This window comes from Schistocerca gregaria, chromosome 4 (genome assembly GCF_023897955.1).
Source record: "Schistocerca gregaria isolate iqSchGreg1 chromosome 4, iqSchGreg1.2, whole genome shotgun sequence".
Taxonomy (NCBI): Eukaryota; Metazoa; Arthropoda; class Insecta; order Orthoptera; family Acrididae; genus Schistocerca; species Schistocerca gregaria.
This window is the reverse complement of record NC_064923.1, coordinates 302,627,340-302,643,577: the sequence shown is the minus strand read 5'-3', so window position 1 is coordinate 302,643,577 and position 16,238 is coordinate 302,627,340. Positions and strand designations below refer to the sequence as shown.

Here is a 16,238-nt window from a genome sequence, read left to right as displayed (position 1 = left end):
CTTAGTTAGGAGTCTACAGTGGGCACCGAACGCTTTCCGGAAGTCAAGGAATATGGCATCCGTCTGATACCCTTCATCCATGGTTCGCAAGATATCGCGTGGAAAAGGGCGAGTTGCGTTTCGCAGGAGCGATGCTTTCTAAAGCCGTGCTGATGCATGGACAGCAACTTCTCTGTCTCAAGGAAATTAATTGTATTCGAACTGAGAATATATTCGAGAATCCTGCAGCAAACCGATGTTAAGGATATTGGTCTGTAATTTTGAGGATCCGTCCTTCTACCCTTCTTATATACAGGCGTCACCTGCGCTTTTTTCCAGTCGCTCGGGACTTTACGTTGGGCGAGAGATTCGCGATAAATGCTAGCTAAATAAGTAGCCAATGCAGAGGAGTACTCTCTTTAAAACCGAATTGGAATCTCATCAGGACCTGGCGATTTGTTTATTTTCAACGCATGCAGCTGCTTCACAACCCCAGGGATGTCCATCACTATGTCCTCCATACGGGAATCTGTACGAGACTCAAATGGCGGTATGTTTGTACGATCCTTCTGCGTGAAAGATTTCTCAAATGCTAAATTCAAAATTTCAGCTATCGTTTTGCTGTCTTCCGTTGCCAAACCAGACTGATCAGCGAGTGACTGAATGGAAACCTTCGACCCGCTTACCTATTATACGTAAGACCAGAATTTCCTTGGGTTTTCAACAAAATCTTTTGCTAAGGTATGACGATGGTAGTGGTTGAATGCTTCGCGCATCGCTCTTTTTACAGCAGTACGAATCTCTACTAACTTTTACCTGTCCTCATTCTCCCAATCTTTCTTGTACCTCGAGTGCAACTGCCTTTGTTTGCTTCCTGAACATCCTCCAAATTGCGCTGGTAGGGTATATAAGGGGCGTAAACAGCGTCGGATGTTGAATGATCAGTTTAAAGCACGCGGAAATACTGGGTTCTCGTGTGAGACAGAATTTGAAATGGGCCTCATAGCGGGCCTCCATTTGGCTGGATGGTCGAATCGTGCCGTATTCACATATATGGAGCGTTCGGGTGTGACAGTGGCCCGATGTAGGACTCAATGCGAACTCGTCTTCAAGGTTGGGGGAGACCACGTCTGACCACCACGATGGAGGACCACCGTACTGTACACCAAGCATTCCATAACACACTTCACATCTGCGCCTGCCACTCGAGAACTAGTATGGACACCCTAGTACATACCCCATCATCCCGCACCGATGGTCGGTGACCAACAACAGCCGGACTAGGGAATTACAGACCCACGCTCAGGCTGCCATAACATCACAACATAAACGGCCGCTTTGGGAGTGATGCCGTGACCGCGAAGCATGTATTTCTGATGAACAGGGCCGTAAGGAGATAAGCAATGAATGGCAGTTCTGCGCTAATCTCGATGACCATCGTCGATGAGCATGGAGGTGAGATGGGGAGATGTCCCATTCTTCCAAAGTTTTCAAGAGACACAGCGGTGTTACTCCTGGAGTCGGGGTGGGGGCAGCCATCATGTACGACTTCAGGTCACAGGTAGTAGTGAACGAGATGACTTTAGCGCCACAATGGTACTTTATCGACGTCCTGCGTTCGGAGTTTCCCCTCATCCAACTGTGTCGTAGTGCCATTTTTCAACAGTTCTGTGCCTCTCCATACACATTACGTGTCTCGGTGAGCTGTCTGAGCGATGTTGAAGTACTCCTGTGGCCATTAAAATCCCCAAGTCTGTTCCCGTTAGAACATTTGTGGGACCAGGTCGTTAACTCCGTCCCAGTATCCAGGATGTCAAGGACTAGTTACCATGGTCGTGGACCAGCTTGCCTCAGGAGAGGATCCAACAGCTTTATGACACACGTCTCAACCGAATCAGTACATGCATCCAGGCCAGAGGTATTGTAACGTCACAAGGGGGTTCATATTGCCAAATTATTTGTAAATTTGGCTCGATTTTGTAATCACTGGAACAGCATCAATATCCTCCCAACCCGTGACGTTCCATTTAGTTTCCTACCCCCCGTCCCCCCTTCTGGGTGTTTTAGCTGCTTTGGCAGACAGCGCAGTGTGAATCTCCTACCAAATTTGGAGGTTATGCAGCGATATCTCTTATCTGGCGTGAAACCATGGTACAGCTGTAACACGATATCAGTGCGAAGATTGTGAAACATTAATGTCCAGGTAGGTGATTTATTTACTATAAAAACACAACGTGTTTCGAGGCTACATGATTCCTTTATCTAGTTTCATAAACGAGGAAAATACAAATCATTACTTCGGATACTTCACATATACCTATAATCAAAATTTGTCTATATTTTTCGCGTAGTGTGTGATGCCATAAGATTCATCAAAACCAGGCAATCATCAAAGAACACCTGCCAAACATATAAGACTCTTCGTTGTACTTATCATTCTATTGCGTTCGTACTTACTGGTGGCGCTTAACAATCTCACGGCGCTTTGTTTACTAACAAAAGTCATCTGCCACTTATCTACAAAGACTTGAATATCTTTTAATGTGTACGTCAGTGCCACCAGCGATATAGCTGTCGACTCAGAGATCTTTGAATGTCTGTATGGCTCTCACGAGATCCCCTCGTCACGAAATATTTGTATTTTTAAAATAAGGAATCACACAGGTGTACAGGGATATTTCTGAAAAAGCGTCTTGCATCACTACAGAGTAATAATAAAATTGTGATTTATTTGTTTTGTTACCCCTAGTGTCTTTGTTTCTGTGAAAATACCTTCACAACAGTGATAAAGTCTGTAACATGCTATCACCAAAATATCCATCACTTGTCCAGAAAGAAAAGTAGGTATTGTGGTGTGGTTGTCGTCGCTGCGTGAAGAACCCAGCATAGCGTCGTTTTGCCGGTCTTGCATTGTATTCTGTCACCCCATACGCGAGGCGCACATCACCCATCTCTTCGACAGCAAACCTATCCATACTGCGGCCTACAAACTCAAGAGGATACTGGGAATACTTCTAAACAAGGCACCCAGCGCATACCGTTGACATTTCCACTCTTTTGCGGGTATTTTCGCGGAGTACAGATGCAAAGAAAAATGGGGGCAAGAAATCGAGCGAAATTCAATTACTCTGTAACGAGCCATCGGGTACCAGAGATTCCATATTCCAAATTAAAATCTTCCTGAGAAATCACCGAAATGTTGTCCGTGGAGTTTGGGTTTACCCTTTATCGATGGTAAAGAATCCTAAGTTGATTAAGTTATTAAACATCGCAAATGAACATTCACTTTTTTTTAATAAATCGATAGTATGACCAAATATCCCATTAACTTTAATTTTACTGTAGTTCAGGTTTCGAGCACACAAGAACAATCACCAGTTCAGTTGCAAATTCACAAGAGAAGCCATTGCACGTAGTGCCTGTCTTATTACCGTTGAGCAGTTGGTGACGTTCATTCTTGGTAATAACACAGCGGTTATCATGTTATAACTGACAGTACTTCCACATTTTTATAATGAAAACACAGACGGGTGAAATCAAGCGTAGATCCATTTACAGCATATCCTGTCACTTCTTAGCGAGCAAAGGAAAATATCTAAAAAACTAACCATAAATTGTTGAAACAATTAACTGTGTGTACACGAATAAAGTAAATTAATGTTCGTGTCATTACCACGTGCGAACAAAATGGTACAAATGGCTCTAAGCACTATGGGACTTAACATCTAAGGTCATCAGTCCGCTAGACTTAAAACTAGTTAAAACTAACTAACCTAAGGACATCACACACATCCATGCCCGAGGTAGGATTCGAACCTGCCATCGTAGCAGCTGCGTGGTTCCGGACTGAAGCACCTACAACCGCTCGGCCACAGCGGTTGGCACGTGCGAACAGCAACATGCATTGATAGTATATATATATATATATATATATATATATATATATATATATATATATATATATATATATATATATATATATATATATTACGTAGAATGTTAATTCAAAACTGATTTCGAATTACTCACAGCTTTACTTCTGCCAGTACCTCGTCTCCTACCTTCCAAACTTTACAGAAGCTCTCCTGCGAACCGTGCAGAACTAGCACTCCTGAAAGCTGTGAGTACCGGGTGTGAGTCGTGCTTCGGCAGCTCAGTTGGTAGAGCACTTGCCCGCGAAAGGCAAAGGTCCCGAGTTCGAGTCTCGGTCGGGCACACAGTTTTAATCTGCCAGGAAGTTTCATATCAGCGCACACTCCGCTGCAGAGTGAAAATCTCATTCTGGAAACATCCCCCAGGCTGTGGCTAAGCCATGTCTCCGCAGTATCCTTTCTTTCAGGAGTGCTAGTTCTGCAAGTTTCGCAGAAGAGCTTCTGTAAAGTTTGGAAGGTAGGAGACGGATACTGGCAGAAGTAAAGCTGTGCGTACCGGACGTGAGTCGTGCTTCGGTAGCTCAGTTGGTAGAGCACTTGCCCGCGAAAGGCAAAGGTCCCGAGTTCGAGTCTCGGTCGGGCACACAGTTTTAATCTGCCAGGAAGTTTCATATCAGCGCACACTCCGCTGCAGAGTGAAAATCTCATTCTGGAAACGCGATATATGTTTCCAGAAATAAAAAATCCATCAGAACTAACAGAAAAAGATACGAATGATACGAAATTCGGTGAGGTGATATGATGGTATGTGGCGATCGATTCTTCGTTGGGCACACAAGTCAGCCCATCAGGTTTGATCGGTGGTACGATTAAAGCATGTGTCTTAGAAAAATAGATAGCCAGCAGTATGTAATGACAGGCTGGAACAGGACCTAATTTCTACAGGTCCTTGATAAGGTTACAAACTTTCATGGATGACGTAGAGAGGTGAATGCATCAGTCTGAGGTAATGGGCTTTGGTCCGCAAACAACCCAGTCTAATGTTATAAGCGAAAATCGTTCTGAACCTCTGACTGTGGAATACATGTACCACTACTGTTGCTACTAAGACTGTGGGGTAGGCATCTATCAAACATGGCAGTGTGGAACAAAACAAGGAATAAAGCTGTCTAGTGAATATGGGCTTAAGAGCTACGAGCGCGTTTCGTAGCCCCATCTTAACATAGCTGCATGCATTCGCCGAAGGTGCCCAACAAAAATTTTGGCAGCTTACGATAAATGAGTTATCCGCAGTTCCTAAACAAATTCTGAAGATCCCTCAAGATGTCGAAACGCGTCGTCATTGCCGCCTACACTGTTTTTTTCCTATTGAAGCCATTTCTTATCGTTTCGTAGCCTTATCCCTAAATATTTAAACGATAACAGAGTAGACAGAGGTTTTACAATAATCTTGTAACTGGATATTATCGTGTTTTCTTTCACTGTGATTGGCATTGTATTGCATGTGTATATAATTAAAGACAGCTGTCGTTCAGTGTACCATATTGATAAACTGTAAGACGTTACTTTTACTTCCAGCAAATGAAGCAACGATACTTCCCTGTCCACAATACCATCATCAGCAATAAATTTAATACTGCTGTCGACTCTATCTAGTGAATCGTTTATGTATACTAAAAATTTTACCTGTCCTATTATAATTCCTTTTGGCGTACCCGATGCTAATTTAGCTTTAGTTGAATACACTACTGGCCATTAAAACAGCTACACCAAGAAGAAATGCAAATGACAAACGGGTATTCATTAGAACTGACATGCGATAACATTTTCACGCAATTTGCGTGCATAGATCCGAAGAAATCAGTACCCATAACAACCAACTCTGCCCGTAATAACGACCTTGATACGCCTGGGAATTGAGTCAAACAGAGCTTGAATGGCATGTACAGGTACAGCTTCCCATGCAGCTTCAACACGATACCACAGTTCATCAAGAGTACTGACTGACGTATAGTGACGAGGCCACCATTGACCAGACGTTTTCAGTTGGTGAGAGATCTGGAGAATGTGCTGGCCAGGGCAGCAGTCGAACATTTTCTGTATCCAGAAAGGCCGTGTATTATTCTGCTGAAATGTAGGGTTTCGCAGGGATCGAATGAAGGGTAGAGCCACGGGTCGTAACACATCTCAAATGTAACGTCCACTGATCAAAGTGCCGTCAATGCGAACAAGATGTGACCAAGACGTATAACCAATGGCACCCCATACGATCACGCCAGGTGATACGCCAGCATAGCGATGACGAAAACACGCTTCCAATGTGCGTTCACCGCGATATTGCCAAACACGGATGCTACCATCATGATGCTGTAAACAGAACCTGGATTCATCCGAAAAAAAATGACGTTTTGCCATTCGTGCACCCAAATTCGTCGTTGAGTACACCATCGCAGTCGCTCCTGTCTGTGATGCAGCGTCAATGGTTACCGCAGCCATGGTCTCCGAGCTGATAGTCCATGCTGCTGCATACGTCGTTGAATTGTTCATACAGATAGTTGTTGTCTTGCAAACGTCCCCATCTGTTGACTCAGGGATCGAGACGGGGCTGCACGATCCCTTACAGCCATGCGGATAAGATGCCTGTCAACTCGACTGCTAGGGATACGAGACCGTCGGGATACAGCACGGCGTTCCGTATTACTCTCCTGAACTCACCGATTCCATATTCTGTTAATAGTCATTGGATCTCGACCAACGCGAGCATCAATGTCGCGATACGATAAACCGCAATCGCGATAGGCTACAATCCGACCTTTATCAAAGTCGGAAACGTCATGGTACGCATTTCTCCACTTTACACGAGGCATCACAACAACGTTTCACCAGGCAACGCCGGTCAACTGCTGTTTGTGTGTGAGAAATCGGTTTGAAACTTTCCTCATGTCAGCACGTTGTATGTTTCGCCACCGGTGCCAGTCTTGCGTGAATGCTCTGAAAAGCTAATCATTTGCGTATGACAGCATTTTCTACCTCTCGGTTAAATTTCGCGTCTGTAGCACGTCATCTTCGTGGTGTAGCAATTTTAATAGCCAGTAGTGTATTCACCACCTTGCCACCGAAATTTGTTGTACAAGAAACAGTGATTGCCTTACGGGTTAGCAGCGTCAGGGACCTTTTACTATTAAGCATGCTTCAGCTACTTTCTACTTGCAAAATAAAACTGGCCCGGAAAAAAATTCATGCACCTTAAGTTAAGCAACACAAATTACATAATTGCATCCAGGGATGTACGTTGGGTTGCCGAACTTAAGGTGCACGAATTATTTTTCAGGCCAGTTTTATTTTGCCCACTTCGCACTACTGGTGTCAAAATTAGTTCTAAAACTGTAGAAGTGATGTCTCATTACTCACGGTGCTCCAAGAGAAGTGCGAACTCTGTAATCAAAATAAGTGAATCCGTTCTAATAACTTCAATCCGGAGTGAGCATCATTTGATTTCTTTGATAGCGACATGTTTTCCAATATTTTACAAGGGCTGTGGAACGTAAAGCCTTTGACAAGGTCACGAGCTCTGAGTTTCAATTCAAGGGGGAGCTTAGACTTTCGCACTTCGTGTATTAGTTCTGTATTCGTAGCCCCCCGTCGTGTCGTTGACCGTTGCAGTCTTCGCCGTAACACCGAAGACAATGGACGCAACCAAGTTAGGTAGGAGAAGCCAATAGGACCAATGCTTGTCTCCGTCAATGGTAACGTTCCATAATGCCCTGGTACATTGCCAACTCCAAGAATGGATTAACCAAAACGTTATTCAGACTTAAGTTGTTTAGTGTAACAGCAATCTCAAACAGACAGTCAAGCTCTGGAAGAATCTTGGATAGTTTGTCAGCCGTGACGTAACTCGACGTATCAGCTCGGCGCATTCTTGGTGAGCGTCACGCTACCTCTGCGCGGCAAGCGACAGGGCTTGATGGGGAGATCGTTGCGTAAATCCCGATTGCTCTGCTTCACTGACGTAAATACTGTTCCCTGCGTGACCTTGATTGCTCCAACGGCAGTGTGAGTGCTGCTCGCATTCACATAACTCGCAGGTTCACTTCACTTCCTGCCGCCTACGGCATTCTCTGGCCTATGCTTGTAACAGGTCGTACAAGAGGACAGTGAGAAAGGAGGTGCAGTTACACCTGCGTGACGGTATAACTGTGTATGTGTAAATTAAATTAATGACTGTGTGAAACAAATATATTCCAGCATGGTGTCCCGGAAGACTGTAGAAAGTATGCATGTTGATAGCTACACCTGATTTCTTCAAAATTCGCGATCCACTAACACACAAAAGAAGCCAGACTCACACATGGAGGATGTGGGAGAACTTGACGTTAGGGATGACTTACCTGCAGTCTGTTTGAAACAGCGAGCACGTGAAAGAGGCATCTAAGCTACTCTCTTGTAACGCAAGACTAAACGATTTTTCGCGGGTTCAGAACTAACCACACGGTCTCTCACTTCGGGACGGGTCTCCACCTGTGCTATCTCCTTGACGTTGCGATGGCGAATATCGGCCAGCTATGCTGTAACTAAAGGACTATGGTAAGTGTCAAGATAGCTCGTTGCATCTGACCATGACGATGTGATGGACATTGCCGAAACGGTAAGCAGCTGTCTGATTTGATGTGTGATTCAAATGGCTCTAAGCACTATGGGACTTAACATCTGAGGTCATCAGTCCCCTAGACGTAGAACTAATTAAACCTAACTAACCTAAGTACATCACACACATCCATGGCCGAGGCAGGATTCGAACCTGCGACCATAGCAACAGCTCGGTTCCGGACCGGACCGATTTGATGTGTGGGAGAAGGAAACAGGGAAGACTGGGATTTAGCATCTGTTCGACAACGGCAATATTTATCAAGTCGAGCGTTCGTGCTTCCCCTCACCAATTTGATTCATATTGGTAGGGTGTGTAGGGCACGACTAAGAATGCAAGAAATGTACCCATTTTCGAGAAAATCGAGTTTGAAAATTGTAGGATTACTTACATTCGTCGTACCGTCGCTAGTATTACTGTACTCTCTCCTGGAAAGGCTACTAAAAACTGTAATAAAATGTTACGGTAACCACACGTCAACTGTGTCAATAACAAATAAAACTATGAGTGTTTATGTATATAAATGTGCTATCAATGATAAAATAATATTTTGTAGCGAAACAATTCTCTACCTTTACGTGTTTTGAACAGAAAATATTAATAATAAATATATTTCTGTGTAAAAAATACTAAGAATAACAAAGATTATAAGTATATCAGGTCATGGAATTTCGACATATTTGTGGGATAAAGACTTGGACGAACAAAATGATTACTCTGATGTCAGCTCTCGAACCTATATGAAGCTTTTGTACGAGGTTGCTTCTGAACGCACGATTTTGTTAATTGTAGTTAAGTTTTTTCACAATATGTGTATAAAAATATTCGTCCTTTTAATCTCATTTCATACCTCGCACTTCATATGAATATAGTTAGGTGGAAGTAATTGATTATTGCTAGAATTCAAGTTTTATCATTGGCCATTTGTCATTCTTTTGTCGTAATGGAGCATGGGCAGCCATTAAGTGAGATTCAACTTGTCACATGATTTTCAGGCTTGATCCACTAGAAAACAGGAAAAAATACTTTAAATATTTTTGCTAGCAGGAAAAGAAAATAATTTTAGCAAAAATGTTTTTATTAAATATTCAAGGCTAACAGAAACATAATAAGAATTTCAGACTCAGTCTTGCTTATGAGTAAATCGCTGACCGGTAAAAATCTTGTTTTCACGGCCGCAAATATTATTCAAATCAAAATTGACAGTACAACGAGCCTATGTTTAACAAAAAATTTACGTAGCGTTGAGAATAATAGCGCAGCCACGTTATTATATCGAGTCTCTCTCTGCAACAATATTTATTTATCGGGCATTAACTACTACAGTTTTAAAAAATCCACATGCATTTTTAACCTAGTTGTGTGTGTTGACAACATAAGTAAATTGTTACAACCCAGCTTAGTACCTATACTGAGAACCATTTTCCTACGTTGCAAGGGGTAGAGACTTTGTTACAAACTTACATTTTAATTTGATAACGGAGTTTCTAGCGGACTTGGAATGGACATTATAATAGGCATCCCAGAGAACATATTGAGCAAAAAAAAATCGATTTTTTCAAATTTTCAAAGAGGACTACAACCTTAAGACAAATTCAGATATAGTATACAACTCGGTAAAAAAACGCCTGTGAATCGTGTGTATCAAGTCCACGGTAGTTCTGAACGTGGTCTGCTTGAGGTAGCAGTGTAATGACATTTAAAATCAGCAGAGCGCCCACGGATAAATCATAGTCACTTGACTTCGGAAGTATTGTGTGTTGGCGACAAAAATTTGTGTTGCGCATACGAATGGTGACTCCGAGGAGTCAAACGTATTTGCTCAAGAGCCATTACTGACATAGTGGGGCGGCATCTTATTATTAACTGGTGACCTACATGAATTGGTAGGTTATGATCCCGCCTCGTTCCCCTCCACAAGCTAACCACATTAAGAAGCGAGAAGCTGGCCGCGGGCCCGCAAGTACTGATCGTTAAAAGTCGGCATCATTCGGAACACTTCTGTGTCACCTGTTTTCAGTTTCACCCTGCTGACACCCTCGGCGATCCCAAAGTTGTGACACTGTAATTAATTGCCTAACCAAATGTTGTCTAAACGGATGATTAACTGGTTAGTAATAATTATTTTACTTATACAGGGAGTTACAAAAAGGTACGGCCAAACTTTCAGGAAACATTCCTCACACACAAAGAAAGAAAATATGTTTTGTGGACATGTGTCCGGAGACGCTTACTTTCCATGTTAGAGCTCATTTTATTACTTCTCTTCAAATCACATTAATCATGGAATGGAAACACACAGCAACAGAACGTACCAGCGTGACTTCAAACACTTTGTTACAGGAAATGTTTAAAATGTCCTCCGTTAGCAAGGATACATGCATCCACCCTCCGTCGCATGGAATCCCTGATGCGCTGATGCAGCCCTGGAGAATGGCATATTGTATCACAGCCGTTCACAATACGAGCACGAAGATTCTCTACATTTGGTACCGAGGTTGCGTAGATAAGAGCTTTCAAATGTCCCCATAAATGAAAGTCAAGAGCGTGGAAGCCATGAAATTTGTCCGCCTCTACCAATCAATCGGTCACCGAATCTGTTGTTGAGAAGCGTACGAACACTTCGACTGGAATGTGCAGGAGCTCCATCGTGCATGAACCGCACGTTATGTTGTACTTGTAAAGGCACATGTTCTAATAGCACAGGTAGAGTATCCCGTATGAAGTCATGATAACGTGCTCCATTGAGCATAGGTGGAAGAACATGGGGCCCAATCAAGACATCACCAACAATGCCTGCCCAAACGTTCACAGAGAATCTGTGTTGATGACGTGATTGCATAATTGCGTGCGGATTCTCGTCAGCCCCCACATGTTGATTGTGAAAATTTACAATTTGATCACGTTGGAATGAAGCCTCATCCGTAAAGAGAACAATTGCACTGAAATGAGGATTGACACATTGTTGGATGAACCATTCGCAGAAGTGCACCCGTGGAGGCCAATCAGCTGCTGATAGTGCCTACTCACGCTGCACATGGTACGGAAACAACTGGTTCTCCCGTAGCACTCTCCATACAGTGACGTGGTCAACGTTACCTTGTACAGCAACAACTTCTCTGACGCTGACATTAGGGTTATCGTCAACTGCACGAAGAATTGCCTCGTCCATTGCAGGTGTCCTCGTCGTTCTAGGTCTTCCCCAGTCGCGAGTCATAGGCTGGAATGTTCCGTGCTCCCTAAGACGCCGATCGATTGCTTCGACCGTCTTCCTGTCGAGACACCTGCTGGAAATCTGTCTCGATACAAACGTACCGCGCCACGGCTATTGCCCCGTGCTAATCCATACATCAAATTGGCATCTGCCAAATCCGCATTTGTAAACATTGCACTGACTGCAAAACTACATTCGTGATGAACACTAACTTGTTGATGCTACGTACTGATGTGCTTGATGCTAGTACTATAGAGCAATGAGTCGCATGTCAACACAAGCACCGAAGTCAACATTACCTTCCTTCAATTGGGCCAACTGGTGGTGAATCGAGGAAGTACAGTACATACTGACGAAACTAAAATGAGCTCTAACATGGAAATTAAGCGTTTCCGGACACATGTCCACATAACATCTTTTCTTTATTTGTGTGTGAGGAATGTTTCCTGAAAGTCTGGCCATACCTTTTTGTAACACCCTGTATGTAAATGCATTTGCAGTATGAGGCACGATCACAGTTGCTTACTAAATGCTTTGATTGTAATTTTTGTTCAGCTCACTGCGTTATGGGCTGAAGCGCCAAAGAGACTAGTATAGGCATGCGTTTTCAAATACAGATATATGTAAACAGGAAGAATACGGCGCTGCGTCCGGCAATGTAAGACAACAAGCGTCTGGCGAAGTTGTTAGACCGGTTACTGCTGCTACAATAGCAGGTTGTGAAGATTTAAGTGAGTTTTAACATGGTGTTATAGTCGGCGCACGAGCGATGGGACACAACATCTCCGAGGTGGCGATGAAGTGGGGATTATCCCGTACAATCATTGCACGAGTTACCATGAATACCAGGAATCCGGTAAATCATCAACTCTCCTACATCGCTGCGGCCGGAAAGAGATCTTGCAAGGACTGGACCAATGACGGCTCAAGAGATTCTTTCAACGTGACAGAAGTACAACCCTTCGGCAAATTGCTGCAGATTTCAATTCTGGACCATCAACAAGTGTCAACGTGTGAACCATTCAACTAAACTTTTGTGTACCCTTGATAAATGCACCACACAACGCTTTACGCCTCGCCTGGACCCATCAACACCCACATTGGACTGTTGATGACTCCAAACATGTTGCGTGGTCGGATGAGTCTCGTTCCAAATTGTATCGAGCGGATAGACGTGCACGGGTATCAAAGCAACCTCGTGAATCCATGTATCCTGCATGTAGGCAGCGACTGTTCAAGCTGGTGGAGGCTCTGCAACGATGTGGAGCTTGTGCAGTTGGAGTGATATGGGACCCCTGATACGTCTAGATACTACTCTGACAGGTGACACGTACGTAAGTATCGTGTCTGATCAGCTGCATCCATTCATGTCCCCGGCCGGAGTGGCCGTGCGGTTCTAGGCGCTACAGTCTGGAACCGAGCGACCGCTACGGTCGTAGGTTCGAATCCTGCCTCGGGCATGGATGTGTGTGACGTCCTTAGGTTGGTTAGCTATAATTAATTCTAAGTTCTAGGCGACTGATGACGTCAGAAGTTAAGTCGCATAGTGCTCAGAGCCATTTGAACCATTTTGAACCATTCATGTCCACTGTGCCTTACGACCGACGTGGGCAATTCCAGCAGGGCAATGCGACACCACACACGTCCAGAATTGCTACAGAGTGACAGAGTGGCTCCAGGAGCACTATTCTGAGTTTAAACATTTCCGATGGCTACGAAATTCCCGAGCCACAAACATTATTGAGAATAAAAATGTTCAAATGTGTGTGAAATCTTATGGGACTTAACTGCTAAGGTCATCAGTCCCTAAGCTTACACATTACTTAACCTAAATTATCCTAAGGACAAACACACACACTCATCCCCTAGGGAGGACTCTAATCTCCGCCGTTATTGAGAATATGTGGGATGTTTGCAACGTGTCGTTCAGAAAATATTTCTACTCCCTCGTACTCTTTCCGACTTATGGAGTACCCTGCAGGATTTATGGTGTCAGTTCCTTCCAGCACTATTGCAGACATTAGTCGAGTCCATACCACGTCGTGTTACCCTACACGATATCAGGCGGGTGTACCTGTTTCTTTGGCTCCCCAGTGTATACCGACAGCTTAAATGTATATTACTTGCTAGAAACATGTACCGCCTTTGAAGATGACCATCTCTCTAATGCGCGTTCACGAATCCATGATAACTTTTCTTTGGAATTTATACAGTATTACCCGATCGGTACGAGTCGCGCACACCTATGCGTCGTCAGTAGTAGGAGACAAACAATAAAATATTCCAGCTATCGCAAGATGTAACAAGGCAGGGGCAGCGTTTAGTCTGCCTCGAAGGTAAGCGGCCAACTTTACTCAATACCAATGTCAATTAAAATTAAGCACTTCTTAAGATATTACTAAGTGATTTTGTTTGTGTCCGGGCAGTGAAACTACACTCTTAAGAACTTTTTAGCGTTAGTTGACGTTCTGCAATTTTGCTGTTCATTGTTAGACGTATGTTATAAAATACGGCTAGAACAGCGGGCCGTACGAATACTCGATTCAGGCCTCATGTGGTCCGCGGACCGAAGCTTGACAACTACTGCCATAGATGCTTCCGCTCTGTGAGTGCGGACAGTTGGCAGTCCTGCGCGCGGACGGAGGCGGGGCTAGGCGACGGCGCGTCTGCTCTTCCTGGTGAGCGCTTTCCTTCCGTTTGGGCACTAGCGGGGCGGCGCAGAGCAGCCGGGAACGTGGAGCGGAGCCGGGCAGCGGCGCGACGCTTTCTAGGAGGGAGGCCGCTTTCGCGGAGCGTCTGCCGCCGCGGACTCGTAACTCAGCCCGTGTCACGCAATCCTTGATTTCTCCGGCGCTAGCATTTCGCGGGCGCCGCCGAGCTTTCCAGCGCGGGCGCAGCGCTCCCGCGTCGCTCGCGATAAGCCCGCGATCAATCGGCGGACGCGCGCCGAACCTCTGCCCTGCACAGCTACAGGGAGGTCAAACGAAATGGCCGCACGGCACTTTTCACTCGTACACCGCGTCTGGGGTTGTTCGCCAGCCAGGTGGCACTCTTTCTATTTGGCGCCACTTCGCTCACTTGCACGGCTAATTAAGGTGACATAAATGATAAGGCAAGCACCCAGTCGCGAGCGGAGAAAATCCTCAACCATGCTGTTAATCGAACAGAGGGCCCCACGATCTGACCACAGTTGCTGACACCAGAGCTAAAGAAGGCGCAGTCTCTTCAGCCAGAAATACACTACTGGCCATTAAAATTGCTACACCACGAAGATGACGTTCTAAGGACGCGAAATTTAACCGACAGGAAGTACATGCTGTGATATGCAAATGTTCAGCGTTTCAGGGAATTCACACAAGGTGCTGACATGAGGAAAGTTTCCAACCGATTTCTCATACACAAACAGCAGTTGACCGGCGTTGCCACGTGAATCGTTGTTGTGATGCCTCGTGTAAGAAGGAGAAATGCGTACCATCATGTTTCCGACATTGATAAAGGTCGGATTGTAGCCTATCGCGATTGCGATTTCTCGTATCGCCACATTGCTGCTCGCGTTGGTCGAGATCCAATGACTGTTAGCAGAATATGGAATCTTTGGGTTCAGGAGGGTAATACGAACGCCGTGCTGGATCCAAAAAATGGATCTGAGCACTATGGGACTTAACATCTGTGGTTATCAGTCCCCTAGAACTTAGAACTACTTAAACCTAACTAACCTAAGGACGTCACATACATCCATGCCCGAGGCAGGATTCGAACCTGCGACCGTAGCGGTCACGCGGTTACACACTGAAGCGCCTAAAACCGATCGGCCTCTCCGGCCGGCAAAAGTATCTGATCTGCTGCCTGTGCCTACGTAATAGGCCTTTATCTGCCTGTAATCCTTGAAACGGACAAATTAAAGCGTAAAACAGTTCTTCAACACCAGTTTTCAACCTTTAACACTAACTCTTCGTGAAACAAAACAATAGTATGATCCCCAATTGTACGAGGGTCGGTCAAAAAGTAATGCCTCCCATTTTTTTTTTCTACTTAAAAAAATTAAGTTAAGTGAAAAATTTGAATTTGGCGCCATTCCTCAAACCTTCTTCTGCAATCCACTGCAGTAGTAACTTTCTGTGTCAACAGGTGGCAGCACAGCAGAAGTTTGTAAGATGGCCGACATCGATGTTCGTTTGAGACAGCGTTGTGTGATTGAATTCTTGAATGCAGAAGGTGAAACGCCCATACGCATTCATGAAAGACTGAAGAAGGTGTATGGTGTTGTGACAGTGGATGTCAGCACTGTTAGACGATGGGTTCGTCGTTGTAAGGAAGCTGAAGGGCAAACACCGTTGACTGACGAAAAGCGGAGCGGCAGGCCGGTGAGTGCAGTGACTCCACACAACATTCAGCAAGTTGATGACATCATTCGTGGTGACCGTCGGGTGACTGCAGATGAAGTGTGTCGCATTATTTCTCTTAGTAAAGGCAGTGTGATCACGATTATTAAACAATTGGGGTACTCAAAAGTTTGTGCACGGTG

At 44.6% G+C, this 16,238-nt stretch overlaps 1 protein-coding gene and 1 non-coding gene across 2 annotated transcripts in view; both read left to right on the top strand.

Moving 5' to 3' along the window:
- Positions 1 to 16,238, top strand: part of LOC126267295 (uncharacterized) — a 552,396-nt gene that overhangs the window by 474,960 nt on the left and 61,198 nt on the right. The gene's annotated exons all lie outside the window — the stretch shown is intronic.
- Trnas-cga (transfer RNA serine (anticodon CGA)) lies at positions 4,421 to 4,495 on the top strand. The gene has a single exon. It is a non-coding gene; the product is annotated as a tRNA-Ser (tRNA).